General features: G+C 51.9%; 1 protein-coding gene and 2 long non-coding RNA genes across 7 annotated transcripts in view; all 3 read right to left on the bottom strand.

Annotated features, from left to right (window-relative positions):
• Positions 1–25,220, bottom strand: part of LOC128084826 (zinc finger CCCH domain-containing protein 11A-like) — a 40,548-nt gene that overhangs the window by 1,166 nt on the left and 14,162 nt on the right. The window contains exons 5-11 of the transcript XR_008208689.1: positions 7,418–7,480; positions 7,101–7,169; positions 6,470–6,805; positions 6,091–6,167; positions 4,742–5,972; positions 4,242–4,654; positions 3,897–4,009 (exon numbers count right to left, since the gene is read on the bottom strand). The gene's annotated coding sequence lies outside the window, so the exon portion shown is untranslated. The remainder of the gene's footprint in view (positions 1–3,896; positions 4,010–4,241; positions 4,655–4,741; positions 5,973–6,090; positions 6,168–6,469; positions 6,806–7,100; positions 7,170–7,417; positions 7,481–25,220) is intronic.
• Positions 7,978–10,169, bottom strand: LOC128084827 (uncharacterized). 4 transcript variants are annotated; one of them, XR_008208690.1, is made up of 5 exons: positions 9,735–10,169; positions 9,531–9,630; positions 9,010–9,434; positions 8,696–8,880; positions 7,978–8,075 (listed from the first exon to the last, which is right to left on the bottom strand). It is a non-coding gene; the product is annotated as an uncharacterized LOC128084827 (long non-coding RNA). The 4 variants fall into 4 exon arrangements; XR_008208693.1 differs by lacking the exon at positions 7,978–8,075 and having other exon boundaries at positions 8,608–8,880; positions 9,010–9,081; positions 9,218–9,434; XR_008208692.1 differs by lacking the exons at positions 7,978–8,075; positions 8,696–8,880 and having other exon boundaries at positions 8,889–9,104; positions 9,218–9,434.
• LOC128084828 (uncharacterized) lies at positions 16,430–23,972 on the bottom strand. Of its 2 annotated transcripts, XR_008208694.1 has the most exons (4): positions 23,597–23,972; positions 22,921–23,011; positions 17,737–18,004; positions 16,430–17,587 (listed from the first exon to the last, which is right to left on the bottom strand). It is a non-coding gene; the product is annotated as an uncharacterized LOC128084828 (long non-coding RNA). The 2 variants fall into 2 exon arrangements; XR_008208695.1 differs by lacking the exons at positions 22,921–23,011; positions 23,597–23,972 and adding an exon at positions 18,791–18,953.

The raw sequence follows: 25,220 nt of genomic DNA, 5'->3' as shown, positions 1-25,220 counted from the left end.
CTAGAGATCATTGAGACCAACCCCCTGCCAAAGCAGGTTCCCCACACCAGGTCGCACAGGTTTGAAGAGAAAAGGAATAAAGAACAGCAGAAGAGGAGCAGTAATGCAGAAAAAAGAGGAGTGAGGATGCAAGGAAAACAGCAGAACTGCAGATGCAAATGAAAGAGTGAGGATAAATGGAAGAAAGAGCAGCCAAAGTGGAGAGCGGACACAGAAAGAAGACGTGTGTGAACACAGGGAAGAAAGGAATGCAGGCAGAACCAAGAGGAGAGAGGGAAGAAAAAGTAGAAGAGGAAAGCAGATGTAGAAGGAAGAAGCAAGGAGATAGGGAAGAAAAAACAACAGAGGAGGAGAGCAGATGAAGAAAAAACAGGGAAAATAAAAGCAAGTAAGAACAGAAGAAGAGGAGTGCAAGTGCACAAGAAAGAGCAGCACGCATACAAAGAAGAAAGAACAGCAGATGTGGAGAGCATACGCAGAAGGAGGTGAGGACAGAGGAAAGAAGGAACAGCAGAAGAGTAAAGCTGATGAAGACGAGTGAGGATGCAGGGAAAATCCAGCAGAAGAGGAGTGCAGATGGAGAAATAGGAGCGAGGACACAGGAGGAGGAAGAGGAGAGGAGGACTGCAGATGCAGAAGCAAGAGTAGTGAGGACAGAACAGCAGTAGAGGAGCGCAGCTCAGAAGAAAGGGCAGTGAGTAGACAGGAAAGACAAGGTACAGGAAGGGAGTGCAGATGGAAGAAAGTGCAACAAGGACAGGGGAAAACCAAGAAAAGTGGAGGGCAGATGCAGAACAAAGCGGAGTGAGAACTGATAGAAGACAGAAAAGGAGGAGTGCAGATACAGAACAAAGCAGTGAGGAGACAAAGAAAGACGACCAAGAGAGGAGTTTAATTATGCAGAAGGAAGAGGAGTGAGGATACAGGGAAGAAAGAACAGCAGAAGAGGAGAGAAAATGCAGGGGAAAAGGAAGAAAGGACACAAGGAAGAAAGAGCAGAAGAAGAGTGTGGATACAAACAAAAGAGCAATGAGGATAGACAGAAGACTGAACAGCAGAAGAGATGCAGCAGAAAAAGGAACGACTAAACAGAGAAGAAAGAATAGCTGGATAGGTGTTCAGATACAAGTGAAAGAGCAGAGAGGATATGGGGAAGAAAGAATAGAAGAACTGGAGTACATATGCAAAAGAAAAGAAGAGAGAGGAAAGAAAGAGCAGAACAGTAAAGCTGACACAGCAGTGAGCAGTAAGGGGATGGGGAAGAACAACAGTAGGAGTGCAAGTGTACAAGGAAGAATATTGTGGATACAGAAGAATGAACAGCAGATGGGGAGTGCACATGCAAAGAGCGAGGAAGCAAGGAACAGAACAGCAGAAGCAGAAAGAGGAGCGAGGATACTGGGGAAAAACAGCAGAAGAGGAGGGATGCAGATAAAAGAGCAGCGAGGATACAGGGGAGAAAGAAAAGCAGGAGTGTAAAGCTGATGTAGACAACAAAGGAGTGAGGAGGCAGGGGAAAAACAGCAGGAGAGAAATGCGGGTGGAGAAGAAAGAGGAGCGAGGGCACAACAATAAACAGCAGAAGAGGAGTGAAGATGCAGGTGAAAGAGCAGGGAGGAGAAGCAGTAAGAAAGATCAGCAGTGGTGGGCAGATGCAGACAAAACGGGAGAGAGGATAGGATAAAGAAAGCCAAGCAGAAGGGGAGTGCAGGTGCAGAACAAAAGGCAAGTGAGGATACAAGGAGGAAAGGAGAGCAGAAGAGGACTGCAGCTGCAGGTGGATGAGAAGGGAGAAGACAGGGATGAAAGATGATGAGTGTGCTGCAGAAAAAGGAGAAGTGAGGTTACAGGGGAGAAAGGACAGCAGAAGAGAACAGACGCAGAAGAAAGAGGAGAGTGGAGAGAGAGAAGGAAGGAAGAGCAGAAATGGGGCTCAGATGCAGAAGAAAGAGGAAGGGGGGAAGAAAGGAAAGCAGAAAAAGAGTGCAGATGGAGAAGACAGGAGAGAAGACAGGGAAGAAGTAGGAGAAAATGATGACTGCAGATGCAGAGTAAAGAGCAGAGAGAAAGTGGAAAAGAAGCAGCAAAAGAAAGAGGACTGAGGATTCGGGGAAGGAAGAACTGCAGAAAGGGAGCGTGAATGCAGAAGAATCAAATGAGTGAGGATAAATAGAAGACAGAACAGGAGGAGTAGAGCAGCAAATGAAAGAGTGAGGATTAAAGGAGGAAAGAACAGCCTCCAGCAAAGGGGAGAGCAAACAGAGAAGGAAGATGCGTGAGGATACAGGGAAGGAAAGAACAGCAGAAGAGGAGAGCAGATGCAGAATACAAAGCAGTGAGGATACAGAGAAGAATGAACAGCACATGTGGAGTGCATATGCAGAAGAGGAGCGAGGAAACAAGGAAGAAAGAACAGCAGAAGAGGAGGGAGGATGCAAGGGAAAAAACAAACAGGAGAGTGAGAATGCAGAGGAAAGAGCAGGGAGAATACAAGGCAGAAGGATCAGCCTTAGGAGAGTGCAGATGCACAAGTGAGGATAGAGGGAAGAAAGGACAGCAGAAGAGTAGTGCAGATGCAAGTGACAGAGAGAAAAGGCAGGGGAAAAAAAGCAGCAGAAGAGTGCAAATGGAGAAAGAGAGAAAAGAGAAGAAAACAGGAGCAGAGTGCAGAGACAGATGCAGAAGAAAAAGGAATGATTATACAGGGAAGAAAGATTAGCAGGAAGAAAGAATAGCAGAAGAGGAGTTCAGATGCAGAAGAAAGAACAGGGAGGAAGCACAGAAAAATGAGTGGGAGAAGAGTGCAGATGCAGATGCAAAACAAGTGAGGAGACTGTAAAGAAGATCAGAAGACGTGGGGAGATGCAGAAGAATGGAGTGAGGACAGAATGAAACAAGAACAGCTGAAGGGGAGTGCAGCTACAGAAGAACGAGAAGTACGGAAAAAGGACAAAAGCACAACAGAAGAGCAGTGTTGATGCAGAGGAAAGAGGAGCGAGGAGGCAGGGAATGAAGAAGTGGAGAAGCAGAGGAAGAATGCAGAAGAAAGAGGAGAGAGGACAGAGAGAAACAACGAACGGCAGAAGAGGAGTGCAGGTGAAGGAAGAGTGAGAATATGGAGAAGAAAAAATAGCACAATAGGAGCCATGATGTGGAGAATTAATAGCCAGCTGAAGAGGAGCAAGGACAGAGGGAAGAATTACTCAAAGAGCAGAGGACAGCACAGAGAGAGAAGTGCAGAGCAGATGAGCCGCTGCTGCAGGAGGATGAAATAATGCAGAAACAGGGCAGAGGAGTGAGGAGGAGAAGAGGAAAAGAGCAGGAACAGGCAGGGGAGAACTGAGAGGAGGGAACAGAGGAGCAGGAAGTGCAGAAGGAGGAAGAGGAGAAATAACGGTGCAGAGAAAAGAAAGAAAAGGACAGGAAAAAAGAATAGGGAGGAAGGCAGCAGAGAGGAGAAGTTAGAAAAGACAGAAAAGAGAAGGGAGGGAAGGGATTGCAAAGGTAGAAAGGAGGAGAAATAGACAAGAGAGAAGTTCAACCCAAGAAGAACTAAAGATAGAAGAAGTGGGAAGTCACGTGCAGAGAGAAGAGGTGAGAGCAAATTCAGTCACTGACAGAAGAAGAAAAAGGAACGTTAGGAACTGTCAGTCTCTGTGAAAGCTGGATTCTTTGCAGGACATGCCGTGCTTGTTCTGCTTTTGCTTTTTTGCATTGCTTGCATTCTTGTAGACAATTGAACAACTCAGAACGGTCAGGAACATTCTCAGAACATGATTTGTGACGTCCCCTTAATCTCAGCTGCTCTGAAACACCCAACTGCTATCAAGCGAGAGTCACCTCCTTCCAGGCACCCTGCAAATGCAGCTTCAAGTGTCTCACTTTTAAACACTCACCTTCACGAAGGAACAAAGATGATCCCATACTGGGCTCAGAATCCTCCTCTGCCATCCAGCGCATCCATTTCCCAGCAGGACACCATCAGTGTGTTGTCAGCTGTGCCCATGCCCTCACAAAGCAAAACAGCCACGGACAGCTGCCTGCAGAGCCCTTGGAGCAATCCCCGACAGACACAGAGGCTGCAGGCGTCCGCAGTCCCTGACGTGCTGGGAGCTGATGTCTCTGGGCCCAGTGCACAGCAGCATTTCCTTCCATGCTTTCAGGCCTCCTGACAGCAAACCTCTGCTCCAAAGCGTCCTTTGGCCAAGGAATTTGTGCCACCAAGCACAGCGCTTTCTCACCTGACCGCATCCAGAAAGCATAAAATCAGGCAAACTGTGTCATCCTCCCAAGTGCTGCCGTTTCCACAGACTGCTGGCACTGCACAGCTAACAGCTGCCACTGACAACCAGGAGGGGCTTCTGTGGGGGCCAAGGCCAGAGGCGCGGCAGCTGCAAACAGAGGCAAGAGCAGACACAGCTTTAAGTTACCCGAGAAACACAAAGGACTCAACCCAGGAAATCTCCACAGAACTGCTGACCCCATTCTGAGCAACAGGGCGCACAAAACAGCAGAGCTCCTTCCCTGCAGGCAGCCAGCCCTTCCATGAGCCTCCCCCTTAGGGAGGGGGGAACCAGGCTGCACCCCTTGGTCATGCAACTGAACGGCTTCCACTGCTCTCCACAGCACAACAGGCTCGGTTGGAGATCAAAGCCTGTGATGTAAAAAAAAATACATAAAAGTTTTCCTGCTTCTTTCTCATCTGTGTCATCTGACTGCTGTTGGAACCCAGCGCACTTACAGGGCCTTGCAAATGACAGCTGGAAGCAGCTACATCCAGCACGCACAGCACCCTGCAAGCTCCAGGTGAGTGACAGCAGCCAAGGAGGCCTCTGGGCTCTGCAGGGTCCGAGTGTGGAGCATTGCACACAGGAACAGCTGAGCATCAAGTCGAAGGCACAGCTCCAGAACTAGCCAGCACAAAGAAGCACAGTGGCACAGCTCATTTCCCACACAGGAAGAGCCGTGACGAAAATGCACATCTGTTCAGCTTTCCTCTCCTGTCCCTGCCTTCTGCCCCATCAGACGGGAGGAACGGCCACGCTTCCACAGACAGGTTCCTCTCACAGCCCGCACCCCTCGGCGTGGAGCATTCCCGGCTGCAGGACAGAAACAGCAGCTCTGGCCACGCACCATCTGCCAACTGCCATCTTCCTCTGCACATCGCTCCTAGTCATTAGTTGAGCAAACACCATCCTGTTGGCAAACTTTGCTCCTTATGCACTCATTAGAAAACCAAAAGCAGCTCCATCCCAACACTTATCCACTTCCAGAGTGCTAGGACTCCCATCTCGCACGCACGCTGCGGTTTTCAGCCTAGGCTTGTAGAAACAAAGCCAGAAAATTCCACTCCGCTCAGTACAAAGCTCTGCAATGATGAGAGTCACTCAAGCTCCGCCCCAAAGGGTGAAAAGTAGCATCAAAATATCTGAAGAAAGGGGGGACGATGAAGGAAGGCAGCACTGCAGAGAAGTCAGGAGAACAGCTCTGCCTTCCGGGATCAGGCGGCCAGCGGAGCCTCTCTTCCCCCAGCAGAGACGCCTGCAGGCTGAGGGGCACACGCTCACTTTGCTCAGTGCTGCCCCGAGAAAGTCAGACGGCTCTATGGAGCTGCTCTCTAACTGCTCAGACAGTGCGTCTGTGGGCAGGGCCCAGGATTGGTGCGTCCATTGCTTCTGTACCCTGCAGCATTCCCTGATGGAGCTGTGGGAGCTCTGACCCAGCGCCGCCAGAGGAACAACGAGGAGGTGGAGCAATAACCAGGAGGTGGAGCAGCAGCTCACTGGGTGCCGCTGGACAAATCAGGCCATGCGCTCCTTGTGAATGCAAAACTCCAATTGTTTATTGATGGATTGAACCCAGAGCGCCAAGTTGGGCTGCTGCCACAAAGCCGCTGCCTGCTGATGCTCCTCCGCTCAGTCCTTCAGCTGCAGCTTCTCCATCATCTCCACAAGGCTGTTCATGGTGGAGAACTGGAAAGAAACAAGGCAAGTGTCAAAGCAGCACACCGCTTCCCCCAGTATTCCACAACCCCCTTCATGTCTGACAGACAGAGAACAAGAGCCGTGTCTGTGCTCGCCAAGGACTCACCTCTGCATGTGCAGCAGCAGCTCTGAGAGCAGCCTTCTTCATTTCTGCTCTCCTTTCTTTCTGTCGTCGTCGTCTTTCTAGAGAGCAAGAGAAGAGAAATTCAGTTTGTCAATAGCAAAACCACGGAAACACGGGTACCACGACAACAGCCTGGGAAATCTCTCAGGAACGGGTATTTGCAGTGGGACGAGCAGAGGGCCATCGTGGGCTTCATGGGAAAAGATAGGATGACACATTCTGGCACATCCTTTGGACTTGGTAGCCTTCTCCTCTTTTCCCCTCCCTGCAGAAGGGAAGAAAAAGCAAAGCAAACCCCAAGCAAACTCCACGTGCTTGACAAGGGAAGCACCTCAGCAGGGCAGCTGCAGCATCTTCTTACCTCTTCGCTTTGAGGTCCGGAACCTCTCGGTCGGCACTGGGGCAGGCCCAGGCTGTGCTGATGGAGCTGGCACAGCACCTCTGCTCTGATGAGGGCTCTGAGCCTTCTCCCCATTGTGCTCCACTTTCACTTGTTTGTTGGCAGGACCCAGCTCTGCCTCCTGCTCCTCCTCTTCCACTCCCTTGCGCTTTCTTGCGACCACGATCTTGGAGGAGGAGCAGTTGGCAACTGCAGGAGCAGCTGTTCCCCCTCTGCTGGGACCTGCTGCTTCAGGAAGCCCTCCAGCCTGGAGAGGAGTTTGCACGTAGCTTTCGCCATTTGGCTCAGCACCTCTCCCTGTTAGAAACAAGAAAGGGGAAGCAGCAACATGTAATGAGTCCAGCACTCCCTTCAGTCTGCAAAACAGGCCACGATACTAGGAAATCTCATCTCCAGTGTTCACAGCAATGCACCTTAGGATCTTGGGTGAACTGTGGGCTTGCACTGTCAATTGGGACAGGAAAGGTAATTGGAATCCCCAGGGATTAAGACCTCAAGCAACATGCAATGACAACAGTCCCAGGAAAGGGCAGACAGAAAGCCTAACTAGAAAGACAGGGCACCAAACCCAGATGCCTGCTGCGTGTCCTACCTCTCTTGGGTGCTGGGCCACTCTCCTTGCTCCTCCCCTGCCTCCCTGCAAGCCTGTTGTCATCAGCTCCTGACAGAAAGGAAACGAGACAGACATGAAGAGCATCTCTGTGGAGGAACATTTTAGCACAGCCAACCACAAACTTCTGCTCCTCAAGCGTCGTTTCTTCAATCTGCCCTTCTGCTGCTACAATGGTCCGCCATTTCTGCAGTCAGCAGACATCTGCAGGGCCCTTTCCCCTCTCCTCCATCACACGCCCCTTCACGCAGCCCTGTTTACAGGCAGTACCCACAGCACAGCTCACAAGAGCTTCTTACCTGGGGAGGCTTTCCGTTTCCCCCCATGCCCAGCACCATTCCATGGACGCGCAGGCTCCGTCCCTACAACAACAGATGGAGTGTTGGTTTCCCAGGAGCAGCGCTGTCCTGTTAGCCCACATCCACCCCCAAAACCAAAAGACACTGTTCTACAGCCAGAACAGAAGCTGATGGTTAAACTGCAGTGCGCTTACACAAAGCATTACTGCTCTCACTCCTGCTCAGGTGGCAGCAGAGGAACCCAGGGCTGCCTGACAGCTCTGCATTCTGCAGAGCAAAGCTGCTTCAGCAAACAAAACGCTACAAAACGCTGCACAAGTTGAGACATGGATTTTTTGGTCTCTACAGGGAATTCATTCAGCTCTGAGCGCCACCACTTACACACAGACTTCTGTCTTACTGCTGCCATCAGCTGTCACTGTCAGCCTCCCCAATGCTTCCACAATGGCTACTGGACATCCCTACAGCACTGCACCAACTCACAAGTAACACTCATTCCTCCATCCTTCATGACAGAGGACTGAAGAGACTCACTTGTGCATGGTGCTAAGGATGCTCCGTCCCCATCGCGTCCCTCTGCGCGCTGCAAGGCCCAGCTGGCACTGGGGCAGCCTGCTGGCTGCTGCTCCCTAGCATGGGGAACAGCACGGCGCTGCTTCTGAGGAGAGAAAAAAGGAGGGCCATGGATACAGGCACCGACGTTTGCAAAGAGATGCAGTGTTCCAGATCGTGCCAGAGAGCGCTGAGTTCTCACTGAAGGAAACATTGGGAGCGCATTCACAACATCTGCACAAGCTGCAATTGCTGGGCATATCCAGCTTTCTTATCGCTCAGGTGCAGCAGACAGGCGCTCTCAGACAGCACTGCAGGGCTTGCACCAACACACCTGCAAACACCAGCATTCTTCCAAGGGAAACAGGGTCTTCAGGTGCCACAGTTCAACCCGTGCAAAATTACCGTGCGCAGCCTTAGCTCTGCACCATCCTTCCTTCCCCACCCTGTCCTGCTGCAGGCAGCTAGAACAAACTTCTCAGCAGAAACCAGAGCAAACGTGGCAAACCATAACCAGGTACAGATGGCAGGAGGGCAGCGCCCGCTCTCGGCTCCCACCCTGCCCCACCAGGTGAAGGAGCCTGGCCATGCTGTCCTTGTGCTGCACCGCACAAGCCCACTGGTTACTGAGCTCCCTAAGGACCAGCAGGGCTCCCCCTGCTCCACCCCTTCCCCTCCAAAACCAGAGAAAGGAAGAAAACCCAAGTTAGAGAAACCCAGCCATACCTTTCCACGCGCAAAGCAGGAATGGGAACCGCGTCTGTGTCCCTGCTGGGACATGTGGGGAACGTCTCAGAGGAAGCTCACGTTCCTGGGGTCCTCTCCACAGGGACTGACCCCCCGCTGGTGGAAAGAGCTGGCTTCACTCTTCAACTGCCTCAGTCCCCAACACCTCCTTTTGTAAACCAACCCTGAAGAAAGAACCTGCAAGTGAAGAATAGGAAAAAGCATTTTCCCAGCTTTCCTCTGCTATGCAGTTTAAGCTATCGGGCAGGGCAATACTCCAAACCAACTACTAATGAGAACTGTCTCCCAAATACACCCAGCTCCCGTGCAGCTGCCATGAGTTCTGACAGCAAGCGTTCTTCTCCATCTCCTCCATAGTTTTGCACCTTGAAGCACACGGCTGGTGTTGCTGTCGTGAAGAAAACTCCTTTTGTCTCACCGCCAGCCTGGACAAGGGCTGACGCAGCTGCCCACCCCAGCCCAGCTTTCCTGCTGAGACACCCAGCACCAACCCCAGCTCACCTGGCCACTGCTCAGCCGGAGCTGTGCCCAGCTCTCACACACGCCGCAGCGCTGCTTCCAGTGGGCTCTCACAGGAAGATCTCTCAATGAAAGCACAGAGCTCGGTCTCAGTGTGCACCACGCTCACTAGAGCACCAGCTCTGCTCCCAGCTGGGGCACAAACGCTCCCAGCCCGGCAGCCACTGTGACCTCAGCGAGTGCCTGCATCACCGCTGTGCTTGCATCATAGACAAAGGAGTGGTCACCTCCCAGACCCAAAGTTTAGGGAACCTTGAAGTATTTTACTGACTTGGAAGTATTTCACTTTACTTACTTCAGAAATTGCACACAGAGATGGCATGTTTTGCTATTCTGTTACACAAAGCAGAAGGGCAAAATGGGAGATACGTGCAGCAGCATCAACACCCCAGTTGCTAAAGGAATAGAAAGACAAATATCAAAAGTCAATACGTGATTCTGATACAAGGAGGGAAGCTAATCTTCAGATCACTTGTTATCATTTAAAACAGGCACTCACAGTGGGAAAATCGTAGGCCTCAAATTCTGACATAAAATAAAGCCACAGCCCTGCCATGAAGGCTGCCTCATCAGCACCCATTACCACAGCAGCACCTGGCAACTCACGCAAAATGAGCCGTGCACAGAAGACTGCTGCATTTCTTCTTCTCCTGCCCCAGAAATTTGTTTTCCTACCCTAAAAAGGAAAGGACAAAAAACCAGGCAGGGCGCAGGCAGGGCGCAGCGCGTGCTGAACCTGCAGAACATTTGACCCTTCCACCGTTCCTCCGAGAGCAATCCAAGCCTTCCATCTCCACTCCTGCTTTCACCACTGTTCTTACCAAAGCCCTTTGATCAGCTGGGGCTCCTCCCTGTCCTCAGCAATAGCACTCACAGCACACAGATGCATCTCAGCTCCATTTCTTTTCCGCATCCACCCTGTGGGGACCGTGGGTTTCCCACACAGAATCACAGAATCACCTGGGTTGGAAGGGACCTCAAGGATCACGTAGTTCCAACCCCCTGCCCAGCAGGGCCACCAAACACACACAGTCACATCAGGTTGCCCAGGACCCCGTCCAACCTGGCCTTGAACACGGCCAAGGACGGGGCATCCACAACCTCCCTGGGCAGCCCGTTCCAGGCCCTAACCGCTCTCCTTGTGAAGAACTTCCCCCTAACATCCAACCTCAATCTTCCCTCCCTCAACTTGGATCCGTTTCCCCTCGTCCTGCTGTTGTCAGCCCTTCTGAAGAGTTGACTCCCCTCCTGGCTGTAGGTTCCCTTCAGGTATTGATAGGCTGCCATGAGGTCACCCCGCAGCTTCTCTTCTCCAGGCTGAACGAGCCCAACTCCCTCAGCCTGTCCTCATAGGGGAGGTGCTCCAGCCCCCTGCTCATCTCAGTCGCCCTCCTCTGGACCCTTTCCAAAATCTCAATGTCTTTCTTGTCCTGAGGGCTCCACACCTGGACACAGGACTCCAGATGGGGCCTCACAAGAGCCGAGTAGAGAGGGACGATCACCTCCCTGTCCCTGCTGACCACCCCTCTCCTGATGGAGCCCGGGATCCCATTTGCCTTTCGAGCTGCCAGAGCGCACTGCTGCCTCATGTTCAGTCTCTCGTCCATCAGGACCCCCAGGTCCTTCTCTGCCGAGCTGCTCTCAAGGCCCACTCCTCCCAGCCTGTACGGGTGCCTGGGGTTCTTCCGGCCCCAATGCAAACCTCATTGAACCTCATCAGGTTCACCCGAGCCCAGCCCTCCAGCCTGTCGAGGTCCCTCTGAATGGCATCCCTTCCTTCCACCGTATCAACCGCACCACTCAGCTTGGTGTCGTCAGCAAACTTGCTGAGGGTGCACTCAATTCCTTCATCGATGTCATTAATAAAGATGTTAAAGAGCACCGGTCCCAAGACAGACCCTTGGGGGACACCACTTGTTACCGGCCTCCACCTGGACACAGAGCCATTGACCACCACCCTCTGTCTGCGCCCTTTCAACCAATCGCTCATCCATCGGGTCGTCCACCCATCAAATCCACTTCCCTCCAATTTGGAGATGAGGATGTGGTGGGGGACCATGTCAAAGGCCTCGCTCAGGTCCAGGTAAATGACATCGGTCGCCTTCCCTTCATCCACCAATGCCGTCACTCCATCATAGGAGGCCACAAGATGAGTCAGGCATGACCTTCCCTTGGTGAAGCCGTGCTGGCTGTCTCGGATCACAGCTCATTCTTTATGTGATCCAGCATGTTGTCCAGGAGGATCTGTTCCATCATCTTCCCAGGCACGGAGGTGAGACTCACCGGCCTGTAGTTCCCCGGGTCCTCCCTGCTCCCCTTCTTGTATATGGGAGTGACGTGACCCTTCCTCCAGTCATCCGGGACCTCACCTGACAGCCACGACTTCTCAAATATGATGGAGAGCGGCTCGGCAACCACCTCAGCCAGCTCCTTCAGGACCCTGGGATGCAGCCATCTGGCCCCATAGACTTGTATTCATTCAGTCTAAGGAGGCACTGTCGGACTTGCTCTGCCCTTACAGTGGGGAGGGATTTACCTCCTTGGTCCCCACATAGAGGTTTGGGGATGCAGGGTTCATGGACGTGAAGAAGACTGGAATCCTGGCCACCAGTGAAGACCGAGGTGAAGAACTCATTCAGCACCTCAGCTTTCTCTTCATCTGTTGAAGCCAGTTCTCCTTTTGAATTTACCAAAGTAGGTACGCCCGTTTTGGCCTGTCTCTTCTGGCCAATGTACCTGTAGAAGGTTTTCTTATTGTTTTTCACGTCCCTTGCCAAGTTCAGTTCTGCCTGTGCCTTGGCTTCCCTGATCCCACGTCTGCAAGTCCGGACGGCGTTCCTGTACTCTTCCCAGGTGACACCGCCTTGTTTCCAGAGCTTGTTAAAGTACAAAGGCAAAAGTTTCTCTGGTGGCAGAAGTTTAACTGCAGTGCCATCTGCTGAGACTGACATCTCGAGGGAAGCAGCATCAATGCTTTCTCAGCTGTACCCATGAACACCACACAGCTGTGATCTACCTGTCCACGATCTGTAACGGCAGAAGTAGAACGTTTATAGCTAACGACACCAGAAAAGAAATGCTTGGCACTGCAGCTGAGCAGCCTTTCAAGGGACAGCTGAAAAGCCACCAGCTTTAGAGGACAGTGATGTTCTAGAACCAGTTGAAATGCGCTGCTTATTGCACTTGACAGAAGAGGAAGTGCTGTATCCTTATGTGCAATAAAGATCTTGGCTACAGCTGTAGCACCAGATTGAAACAATTACTGTCACCTCTGTTCTCCTTTATCTCACAGAATCACAGAATTGTAGGGGTTGGAAGGGACCTCAGAGCTCATCGAGTCCAACCCCCTGCCAAAGCAGTTCCTACAGCAGGTCGCACAGGTCGGCATCCAGGCAGGTCTGGAACATCTCCAGAGCAGGAGACTCCCCCACCTCCCTGGCAGCCTGTTCCAGTGCTCCTCACCTCACTGTACAGAAGTTCTTGTGCATGTTTGTGCACAACTTCCTATGCTGCAGTTTCCAGCCGTTTCCCCTCGTCCTGTCTCCACTCACCACTGAAAACAGTCTGGCCTCGCCATTCTGCCCCCCACACCTCAGATACTGATAGACCTGGATCAGGTCCCCTCTCAGTCTCCTTTTCTCCAGGCTGAACAGACCCAGCTCACTCAGCCTTTCCTCATAGCAGAGATGCTCCAGGCCCTTCACCATCTTGGTGGCCCTCCGCTGGACTCTTTCCAAGAGATCCCTGTCTGTTTTGTACTGGGGAGCCCAGAACTGGACGCAGTGCTCCAGATGAGGCCTCACCAGGGCAGAGCAGAGGGGGAGGATCACCTCCCTCGACCTGCTGGCCACGCTCTTTTTAATGCACCCCAGGATGCCATTGGCCTTTTTGGCCACAAGGGCACACTGCTGGCTCATGGCAACCTGTCATCCACCAGGACACCCAGGTCCCTCTCCGCAGAGCTCCCCTCCAGCAGCTCATCCCCCAACCTGTACTGGTGCATGCAATTATTCCTCCCCAGATGCAAGACTCTACACTTGCTTTTGTTAAACCTCATCTGGTTTTTTTCTGCCCAGCTCTCCAGCCTGTCCAGCTCTCGCTGAATGGCAGCACGGCCTTCAGTCAATCCTCCCAACTTCGTATCATCACAAACTTGCTGAGGGTGGCCATTATCCCCTCATCAAGGTCACTGATGAAGATGTTGAACAAGACCGGACCCAGCACAGACCCCTGAGGAACAGCGCTGCTTACAGGCCTCCAACCGGACTCTGCACCAACAACGACCCTCTGTGCTCTGCCAGTCAGCCAGTTCTCAACCCACCTCACTGTCCACTCATCCATCCCACACTTCCTCAGCTTTGCTATAAGGATGTCGTGGGGGATCTCTGACTGACTGGCATCTCTCTGATTAAAATACATTGTATTAAAATGGCCACTTAAATGACCACATGAAAGGAATAACAGCAAGGTTCGTTTTGTTTCAGTGCATTTGGCTGTACAAGGAGGTATCACCCAGGTGAAACTCCCTTCACTAGGAAAGCATCACGGACACAATGGTATCATGGAACTGCTGGGCTCTGTCCAGGTACACGCCTGGAACAAAATAACAATGAAAGAAAACTAAAAGGAAAACGAAAAGGTCAAAAGTAATCGTAGAATCATAACAGAAAGAGTCAGTAAAACCCAGAGCTCACCTCATGTCTCTGTTGTAAGCACACCCACCGTTGGCAGAAACCTCACAGCATGAAGGGACTTGTAAAGAAGAGCGCTGGTTTGGATTCGCTCTTTGCACAGCGGCTGGAAGAACTGTGCACATCTCCATTACTTCTCATGCCTGTGAAAGTCGTCGTCTCGACATCGTTGCTGCCACTGCTGGTTCTGTATTGAACATGAGAACACGTGAAACCCCCATTGACTCGGTGCCCCTAAGGATTAAATGTGAAATGGCAAATGGTTCAGTCGTGTATCACAATGGAATCTGTACAGAGGATACTACACCCTAGCCCACAACCCTAACTTTAACCCAAACCCTGCCCTAAACATAACCCTAACCCTGACTCTAAACCTTACTCTAAGCCTAGCCACAACATTAATCCTAAACCTAATTCCAAACCCTAACCCTAAGCTCAACCCTAAATCTTACCATAAGTTTAACCCTCAACCAAACCCAATCCCTAACCCTAACACTACCCAAAATTAACCCCAAACTCTAACCCCAACCCTAACTCTAATGCAAACCTGAAACCTTGCTCTAAACCTTTCTGCAAATACTAACCCTCACACTAATATTAACCCAACCTGAACATCAACCCTAACCCTGACCCAGTCCCTAACCCAAAACAAACACTAACCCTAATCCTAACCTTAATCCTAACCCCAGCTGTATCCTAACCCTAAATGTAAACCTAGCACTGAACCTAACCCTAACCCTTACCCTCAAACTTAACCGAACCCTAACCCTACCCTAGCCCAAACCCTAACCCCAAGCATAACCCTAAAACTCAACACTAACACCAAACTCTAACACTAACCCTAACCTAAGCTTTCACTGCCCCAAACCTAAAACTAACTCTAACCCTAACCAAGTCCAGCAAGCCCCCTTCTTCTCCATTTGTGGCCCAGCAAGCCCCCTTTCTTCTAGTTCAGGACCCAGCAAGCACCTTCTTGTTGCTTTGTGGCGCAGCACACCCACTTCTTTCTGGGTATGGACCAGCAAGCCCCTTCCTTCTGGGTTTGAGTCCAGCAAGCCCCCTTCCTTCTGGTTTGTTGCCCAGCACTCCCCCTTTCTTCTGGGTATGGTCTTACAAGCCCTCTTCCTTCTGGGCTCAGGAGCAGCAAAACCCTTCTCTATTCATTCCAGCCCAGCAAGGACCTTTCCTTCCGGCTTTGGGCCCAGCAATCCTCATTCCTTCTGGCGTTTGACCTTTCCAGCCTCTCTTCTTCACTGTTTCAGTAGAGCAAGTCCACTTCTTTCTGGCTTTGAGCTGAGCAAGCCCTCTGCCATCGGGGTTTCTTCCTGGTGAGCCCCCTTCCTTCTCAGCTTCTGCACAGCAAGAATCTCCCTGACGGATTTGCTGCCCAGCAGGCTGCTTTCCTGCTCCATTCTGCCCCAGGAAGCCCCGTTCCTTCTGGCTGTCTGCCCAGCCCGCCACGTTCCTTCTGTGTTTTAGTCCAGCCAGTCCCTTCGTTCTGGTTTCTGGCCCAGGACAACCCCTTTCTTCTGGGTATGGAGCAGCAAGCCCCCTTTCTTCTGGCTTTGGGCACAGGAAGGCCCACGTGTACAAAGGGACTGTAAAAAGCCCAAGCAAGCAGATAAAAATGCTTGTGCTGTTCCCACTGGACCTCGTGCCCGGTGCAGGAGGGAGCCACACCGGGCGAGAGAGCGCGGATCTCAACACCCTGTTGCTGCAAGGCCCTGTGATCTGCTGGGAAACGGGAAGAAGAGCGCGATACCACACACCGTGACAGCAAATGTGGGCCTGAACTGGTTGGCCACTGCCTGGCCAGCTCACTCAGATCAGCCACCAGCAGCAGCGCAGGAGTGCATTTGCAGCAGATGATCAGGATCGTTCACAGCTGAGCATCAGACACAGCACAGCACGGCGTACGCTACCAAGAACTTGAACAAACAGGATGTGTGAAGGGCCCAGGACTGCCACAGAGCCCAGGGAGGCTGATGGCTGCACCCTGCCAGCGAGGGGTGGACGGAACCTCGCGAGGCAGAGCTGCGCAGCCTCAAGTTAGGGATTGTTCCCAGCTCTCTGAGCAGCAGGGCTGTGCCTGTGGGCAGCGGCACGTGGAAAAGCAAAACTAATCGAGACAAAACAAACACACTTGAACTGAATGACAGCTTCAAGGAATCGCTGTTGACTACGAGCAACTGAACCCATGGCACAGCCCAAAATCCCAACAGTGTTACAAAAGAAGGCAGGCTGCCTGGCTGCTTTTCCACCCCGCTCAAGCCTTCACACAACGGAGGGGATACAGGTTTTAAGAACGGACCTTTATTCATGACACTGGAAAGATGTTTGAAAGCATCTGGTTTTCCATAAGGAGGAAAGGAAATCTGGCTTGCTACGATGCATTGATATAAAAATTGTGCCTCTAATACGAAAAAAAGGTTTGCATACTTGAGAGCACAGTACCATCAAGAATTCCTAACAGTATTTTTGACAGAACAGGGAGAACAAGCTCTCATGGACAGAACTTAATAGTACAAAACAATCACAAGCATCCTACAGTGAATTCTGACCATTTGTGAGCGCAGTTCCAGAAAAGGACACTCTTGAATTGTCGTTCACACAGCGTTGGCTTCTACTCTGCTAGGTCTTAATCAAGCCTTGAAAGGGCTCCATACTCAAAGCACAACAGACCTGAGTTTGGGTGGCCTTGACCCTACTGCGAGAAAACTCCTGCAGTCAAAGTACAGTAGGATACAGAGATGCACAGAGATGCAGCAGGAGAATGCACCTGCTAAACAGCAAATCCAACACGCACACCAATTTCTGATCTACCACAGAGTGCTGTCCTGGGAGGCACTGAAAAATGACAAAACTACCATTTCTGTTCTCTGCTGCACAGCCATGCCAAACACGCACGCTGTTCTCTGCACACACGCTGCAGCCAAGGCCCCTGAGCAGAGCAAACGCTGCCTACAACACGTCGGGAGCTCCGCTTCCTGCTGCTGCCAAAGGCTGAAAGCTGGCTCTAAGAGCCCACAAATCAAACAGCTGTCAAAGAGGAGCCATCAGGCAGATAACAGCACGAACAAAATGAAGTCTCACACGCAGGCTGTGGCGTTCCCATGAAGTCACAGCTCCCCAAGAATCAAACGTGATCCTCTCTAGAAGTGTCGGGAAAGCTTGAGGCGTCGCTGCTGACAGCAGCCCTGCTGATTTTGGCTACTCTCACTACAGTCAAAAACTGGAAAAGCCCACTTTCAGGCAGGATCCATGCGGTGCTGCAGCCCAGGTGGGCTTTTTCTCTCCGTGAAAAGCCTTCACGTTAAGCTTACCTGACATAGGAAGTCACTAACTATCCTGTGAAACGTGGTACTCCTGAATCCACGAGCCTTTCTCCCCTGTGCACAGGGCCCTGAGCTTTTCAGCCGTCCGAGGGACAATGTGTGAAAGCAGCTCCGTGGCTGTGTGTCCTGAAGGTTCATCGCTGGCAGAAACGTCCAAATACACAACAACAGGGCCGGTGTCCTTTGACAGCTCCGCTGCCACAGAGAGCTGGCCCTTCTGCAGCTCTGACAAGCTCTGCTGGCATTCTTCAATCTGCTCTCGAAAGAATCAGCCAGTTCTTGAACTTCTAATCTGACCGCAACTCGCTCTACTTCCACTTCACCGTCTGAAAACAAACCCAAGAAGAGATTTCCTTAGCTCTACTCACTGCAGCCAGAGATCAGCAGCTTTTGTTCTGTAGGATCTCCAGGGTAAAACAAAGCCAAACTGCAGGAGAGACCGGAAGGAACTGTAAAAACCACCCAACCGACTCACCAGCATCACCTGTAGCTGTCCAAATTCAAGCAGTTTGATGTCTCAGAGGGCAATGAGTTCATTTCTGTGGCGATGACATGCTTTGCACACACCTCAGCAACTCGGCCCCTTCTCACGAGGCTCCTGGAATACTTCTGCTGTGTCCGGAAGAGGAGCTTCAGCTCTCCAAGAGCTCCTTCCGCTGAGCGGCATCTCTGGCCCAGCTGTAAAGTTCTGCCCTCTCTTTGAAGACAATTCCTTCACATTCTTCTCCAGACTTTACCTCCACCTAAAACACAGCACAGTAATGCGTGATTTCCCCAGAAGCTGTTGTCACCTACAGCACTGTTACAATTCTGACATCAGATAATGCAAAATTATTCAGCGTTTTCCTTTCTTCAGTGGCTTTGTACCCTCAGCTCGACGCTCATCATGCACTGAAGTGAATGAAAAGCCCTGCCTTCTCCAAATGGAAGAGCCCAACAAGTTCCAGCGTTTGAAATTCATTTTAGCAATGCAACACTGCCTGCACCACGCTGCATAGCAAGTTGTTTGATTCTTAAGCTATCCAGTGTGCTGGCCACAATTCCCCAGCGAAATTTCAGGCCTGCTGAATGATGTGCTAAGTGATAACGCAGCACTGTTAGCATCCCAGGTGCTCTCCTCTTAAAGACCGTGAAATAACTTCATGCTGGCATCTGACAGAACAAGAATCAACTGAAAATAATAAACGGAGGCCTCACAGCTGCATGTCCTCCACGCTTTCTACGTGCGCATTACTGGCTTTTAACATTCTTCAATTGACACATCTTCCAAAGCTACAGAAAAACTTGGAAGAACTGCAGAAACGCGTGACAGACAAGCATTTCTGGTGGGAGAAGTGACACCGAAGGAGAAAAAGAGCAGGTAAGGCGAGAAGAACCCCACAGAAGTCATACTGTGATGAAGAGATGAGGAAAGGCAGACAGATATTGAAGAAAGAGGAAGACGACATTCTGCAGACTTCACCAGATCAGCTGTTCCAATTAAAGGACACCACCTACTGTTTATTGGTGCTCTGAATCATTACACTAACCTGCAATTAAGGTCTGTTCTTTACAGGAGGCCAAACTAGAAGATTACAGTCATTGCAAGCTTCTCATCCTATTAGGCACGCTAGGGTCAAACACGAAATCCAGACACGAACAACTGTGTTAAGCCTTACAAAGCTACGCAAGGCTACTTCCAGTTAAACTCATCTCTACTTGAGCTTGCAGTTCTTCTCCTTCCTAAAAAGCTGCATCACCACCTCCTGGTAAATCCTGAGATACGTGAGCAGTTTCTGTGCATTCTGCTTCTTCGCTGCTCGCAGCTGACTGCACAAATTCCGCTGCTGTTCACTGGTTGCTCAGTATGTAAATCTGTACAAGGAAGGAAGAATAAGTCAGCACGATTAATAGAACAGGAAGCAAATAAGCCATGAGAGCCTAACTTTCAAACTACATTAAGGCTGGACACTAAGAATAACCGCTCCCTCCAATAAAGCCGCATTTCCCCCCTCCTCTCCCTCCCTCTCTCCCTCCCTCCCAGCAACTGATAAATTTCTCCATTTCTAATTACAACTGCAGTACAGAGAAATCATGACTGAAAGTTCTCAGTCTCCAACTTTCCTACAGCTCCTACAGCTCCTACTGCTTCAGAGCAGCTAAGTAACAGGGATTAAGGGAAGCGAACAACTGGGGAAAGAAACAAACAAGAACTCTTCATTACTCTTAAGACACACTCAAGCTGGACTCGACAAGAGACTGAAGTGCCTTTGGAGCAGTGCGATTCCAAAACGAGCACCATTTCCCTTGGAAACTGCTCTGAAATCCCTCCACTCTTACATACCTGCTAGGAGGAATTCTACCAGCCAAAGCCGTTTCTACTTCAGGAGGCAAAGCTGTTTCCTTTCTCTCCCTGAGACACCTGAGAAGCAGTAACACATTCCCTCTGCAGCTCAGGTTTGACTGGGGGGCCTGCTGCCAAGAACAAACATCAGTGGAAAACAGCTGATAAGACAGCTAAATACTGAGATCATTTCTGGCACGTACATTATGAAGCAACCTAACGATACTCAGAACATCTTGCATTCAGAGCTTTTGAAAAGGCATCCTTAGATAAAAAGACACTCATTCAGGATAACTAAGGAACTGTAAATCCGCCATGCTTTGGTTTTCTGCTGCTATCCAAGAACCTCCGTGCAATAATGAAGATTTCAAACTTGCCACTGCCACTACAGACACCAGCTTCCTTTGACATTTACTTATATTTCTGGTAGCCCAATATGTGCCACCTTTTATTACTATACAGACACTCACAGCCTCAGAAAGGGTGACTGGCCAAATGGAAGATGACAGGTTTTCTCAGTTGAAGTACTGTTAGAGTCTGTTGGTTCCAGCAGCACTATACTTTCCCCTTCCCTTTGAAATTCAAGTCTCAGACCAGGAACAGGTCAGCATTTTCATACCGTTACAAGAATTAGTGATGGCCTTACACCAAACAAAACACAGCTACAAGGAAGAGCCACACGGGAATCATCTGCAGAGGAAAAGCAAAACCAAGGACTGCAAAAGCCAGTCAGAAACGGAAAGCTGTCTGCAGCAGCTGTACTACCGATGAGCTCTGAGCATGTGAAATTCCAGAAGATCTGACACAGCGACTGAACAGAACTTATTTCACATCTCTTCTGGGAAGCACAAGAAAAACCAGGGCAATCCAAGGCATAAAGATGTAAAGCTACCGGAAAGGAATGGAGGCAGAGCAGCAGGATGCCTCCGAGTTGAAGGGATGACTCGAGTTGAAGCTGAAGCACACGTGCTGCTCTCGTAGTGGCCAGTCAGAGCGAGGCCTGCGCACATCCACTGCCAGTTCAGCTCAAAAAGGCACTCAGCACTTCACCCTGACATCTTAAACAGCGCCTCGCACACATTCCAAAATCCTACCCGCAGCTCCCTGTCTCACTGCAGACCAACGCTGAATCCTGCATAAGGCACGTTTCTGCTCTCACGTGCAAATAGCTACAGCTCAGCATCACTCAAGTTGAAAGTCTAGGATTTGGAGATCACAGACCTGCACTGGCACTGAAAGAATCGACGTCCTATTAAGACAGAAGAACTCAATGACCAGCACTAATGAATGACTGACTAATGAGCAGCACAGCTGAATAAATTACTAGCTCAGTTAACGCTCACCTTCTTCCAGAACTTTAAACGAGAAGTCGGAGGGCCCATCTTGTGCTGGAGGAGCCAGCTTGGATGCCTCGCTCTCCCAAGGTTCCTGAGCTGCACTGCAGCTTTTGGCTGCTTCAGCCACTCCCGGTTTTTCCTGCTCTGCTTTCTGAGATGTTCAAATTCCATCAGCGCTCCTTCCTGGAGGATTAAAGCCGAATCCAAAGAGGGAACCGATGGCCGAGGTCTTGCCAGATGGGAATGTCTTTTCGTTACTGAAAACGCTCTTGACACATTCAGACCTCAATACAAACTTTGGAGCAGACACCACGGTTTTTCTTGGCGTTTCACAGGTGCTTAAAGCCTCTGAGGCCTCTACAGCGGCATCAGAACCATCACCACCATGGCTGAGGTCGCTGTGTTCCCTGGTAGCTTCCTCCAGCACAGCTACAGAGTTGGCACCACAAGGAGACGCTTTGGCTGCGTTCGTACCAGAAACATGAGCTGTTATCCACGTGCCTTTCTCACAGCTGGGCTCACTCTTGTCCCTGTTTGCTGTTTCTTGAGATTGGAGTGTAACTCCACCACCTGAGGGCAGTTCATTTTTGTCTTTTCCATCCATGTTTGTCAAGCCTGCTGTACGCTCCTTGGGCGGATCGTCTTCCTTAGCGCAATTTGTATTGCACTCCTCTATGCCAAATTTAAATCCACCTGGAGGCATCCACACTGAGAAGTTACATCTTCCCTCTGCAGGCTCCGCTTCAGCATCTGCCAGATTCTGAGAGGTACACGCTGGGGTTTTCCCATCGAGTTGAAAGGACAGTTCTTGAAGAGATACTGCTGAACGAGTTTTGTTTGCGTTCTGCAGGGCAGCACATTTTGGGGCAGCGGGTTCATTTCTCACTGCAGAGATGTTACAGTCCCACTGCCCTTCCTTTGTCGCAAAGGCGGATCCTAATTTGTCCTGTGCGGCACTGACACAGGACTCTGCAGGTTTTAAACCTGTGGGTGCAAACGCAGGTCTTGTAAAACAGCCTGCTTCAGGCAGAGGTGGATTTGCGCTCGCCTGGGGCAGGCCGTAGTTGTAGCGATCATCACCTCCACGAGGAGAAAGGATTCCAGCAGACGGAGCATCAAAACACACAGGTGCACCACAGGTGCCTTGAGGAAGCACAGCAGCACAAGTGCTGTGCAGAGGCGGCGCGTGGATCGCTTGTTGCTGAGCACGTCGACGTGCTGAGGTGCAGCTCCGTTCGTGCCACAGACAGGCGCCTACAGAAAAACACACCGTTACTTCCTCGTGCAAAAGCCTGCTGCTTCAGGCTGGGAAGCGAGATTTCCCTTCAGATATTTGCAAATTTCTTCCTTACACTCTCCCTGTAATTAAGCCACTCTTCTAGCATATGGGCTGACAGCAGTCCCAAGGCATTTTCAAATCCAGTTCTCCAGAGTTACTGTGAATTTTTATTATAAGGGCGCTGCAATTGTCCTCAAAATAAGTAGCTGTCAGTCTCACCTATTCAGGAACAATTCAGCCCGATGCCCGGTGTTTTCTTGGTTTTCATCTACAGCCCATAGGACAGTGAAGACTGAAAATGACTGCCTCAGCTTTACCATAATAAAAAAGAAAAAGAAAGAAAGAAAAAAAGAAAGGAAAAAAAGCAGCAAACCTGTTGGAACAAAGAAGGGAACAGAAGTGACAGGAAAAGAGCAGTATTTTCTTTTACACTTGGGACGAGCAGTGCTTACAAATAGTGTATTAGTAGGCAGAAACCAGCAGACTAGGAGACACTGGAAGTCAAATTCTATCTTAACGTCCTGCAGACACAAAGAAAAAGCCCAGTACGTGTCAGGATCAAACCGCTGCTTGCAATTCATACGCAGCCAAAATGCAGAACGTTTCATGGTGTGTTCCAAGACGCCAAGCGTGCTCTTTAACAAGCCTTTAACTCTGACATGAGCTGCTCATAAGATTAAAGCAGAACTACGGAACATCTGTAATTACTGGTTTTATTACCACACTGGCTTTTTCGGTCACAGGCCAACATTTCCAGCACATCTTGCCCAGCACCATCTCCTCTTATTAGTTTTGACTTTGGTTTAGGAATCTGGCGAGCAAAGAAAAGAATTGCTACAGCTTCTTGACAACAAAAAGCAAATCTCTTCATTTAGTCTTACAAGTTAGGAAACAAGCTTGTTTCTTTTCAGGAAAGGACACGAGGTGAGAAACTGAACGATTGCAAACAGCTGTAAGAGCGCACAAGAGAAAGCGATGTTCTGAGCGCAAGCACTTGTGCAAAAGGAAAACTGATTGCATTCCATAAAGCACAGAATTCAGCTTCATCAAGCTCTGCTGTCTATGCAAGAAGTGTGCGAGAGCTACTCGGGTCATTCCCCTCCCTCCCGTATCAATAACCTTAATGTCAGTTAATGCGGCTGCATTACAGAGAAGGGAACAGCCTACAGCAAATACACTCGTTAGCCCTTCAGAGTCGTTGCACTGCTGACAAGTGAAACAGCTGAGATTTTCTTCACCCCACTTGAAATCTTTCCAACAAGTACGGAAGAGTAAGATTTGGCGAGGAGACAGCCTTAAAAACAGCAGCTAGTTTTTGGAACGCAGGCGTTCAGTGCGTGCACAGCGAGAGCACTCAACTGCAACCACTGCAGGCACAAACGGAACAGGGACCGACACGGAAAGCGTTCAGGTACCACCAGGCTGCGAGTTCACACGCATCTCTCCATCGTGCCGCGCTGCTCTGCGCTGTTTCCAGCAGGAAAGTTCCAGCACGCACGTAGAAGCGTCCCGCTCCGCACAGCGCCGGCCTCGCGACCGCCGCCTGCAGCGCGACGTCAAGGCGCCCGCGGAGCCGCTCGTCTCCAGCGAGTTCCCCAGCGCCATCGCCGGGCCGCGCCGCCCGCCCGGACGCCCCGCTCCCCCACCTGCCGGCGGCCGCCAGCCCGCGCTCGCCGCTCTCCAGGAAGGCCCGCACGGAGCGGAGCGGGGCCGGGGCGGCGCGGGCTCGGCCTCGCTGAGGTCCCCCACGTCCCCGCAGCCGGAGCCCCGGAAGCGGAGCGGGCGCACGACGACAGGCATCGCCGCGGGCAGCCGGGCGGAGCCGCGCGGTGAGGACGCGATGACCGAGCGCAAAGGACCCCGCCCGGACTGCCCGCCCCGTTCGGCGGACTGACCAATGGGAGAGGCGAGGGGGCGGGGCCGAGCGCGGGCGCCCCGCCAACGGCGGCTGCCGACGCGAGGCCGCCGCGACGGCGATGGGGCCGGCGGGATGGCGGAGCCGCGGGGCTCCGCGCGGAGAAAGCGGCGCTCCGCCGCCCCGTGCCTCGGGGACGCCGGGCGGTCAGGGGAAGGCACCGCCGCCGGCCCCGTCCGTCCCCCGTCGGAATCCAGCTGTTCTCGGAGGCGGAACCGAGCCGTCCTCCGTCGTTGCGGCGAGGCGCCGTCCCCGCTGAGTGACGTCATCAGCCCCGCGACCCGAGCAGGGGGCGGCCGTGCGGAGCAGCCGGGCCTCCGAGAGCCGCCTCGGCTTCTGCAGGCGGCTGTTCGGGGGGCACCGGGGCGGGGGCCGGGCTTCAGGTGCTGCAGGGGCCGCGTGCCGCTCTGCGTTGGCCTCGTGACGTCGCTGCGGTGCTCGGGGTTCCGCTCGGCGGGGGCGGCTGCCCTGCGTCTCCCCGCCTCCCCCACCCCGTGCGTTTCACTGCCCTCCTCCCCTCCCCCTGCCACGGATCGCCCGCAACCCCCCCCGTCCCTCTGTGTGACCCCCGGGGTTGCGCCTCCCTCCCCCTTCTTCCCCCTTCGTTTCCCCCGTTCTGATCCCTGTCGTTCTCTTCCGGCCCTCCCCTCTGCGCCTCCCCCATTCTGACCCCCAGGCTCCACCTATCTGTCCCCCCGCCCTCCCGCTCCCTCCCCTGTCCCCCGTTCTGATCTCTAATGTCCCTCCACCCCGTCACGAGTCTCCCCATTCTGTGCCCTAGAGTCCCCCCACTTTCCCAGTCCCCTCTGTCTGACCCCCAGAATCCCCTCTCCTCCTCCCGGGTACCCCCGCTCCATTTCCCCCATTCTGATCCTTAGAGTCTGCCATCACCCCCCATTACCTTCTCTTTGACCCCCAGGGTCCCGTGTCCTCCTTGCTCCCCCCACCTTCTGACCCCTTTTTCTGACCTCTGGAGTCCCCTGTGCTCCTCCCTGACCCCTGGAGTCAGTTCCCCCATTTTGACCTCCATTCCCCCCCAACCGGACTCCTTTTCTGCCCAATAGAAGCCCCCCACAACCCCTGGCTCTCTCCTCCCACCCCTTCC

The sequence above is a fragment of the Tympanuchus pallidicinctus genome, unplaced genomic scaffold (assembly GCF_026119805.1).
Source record: "Tympanuchus pallidicinctus isolate F22 unplaced genomic scaffold, pur_lepc_1.0 scaffold29, whole genome shotgun sequence".
Classification (NCBI taxonomy): Eukaryota; Metazoa; Chordata; class Aves; order Galliformes; family Phasianidae; genus Tympanuchus; species Tympanuchus pallidicinctus.
The sequence above is the reverse complement of the archived record's forward strand: the minus strand, read 5'-3'. Positions and strand labels throughout refer to the sequence as shown.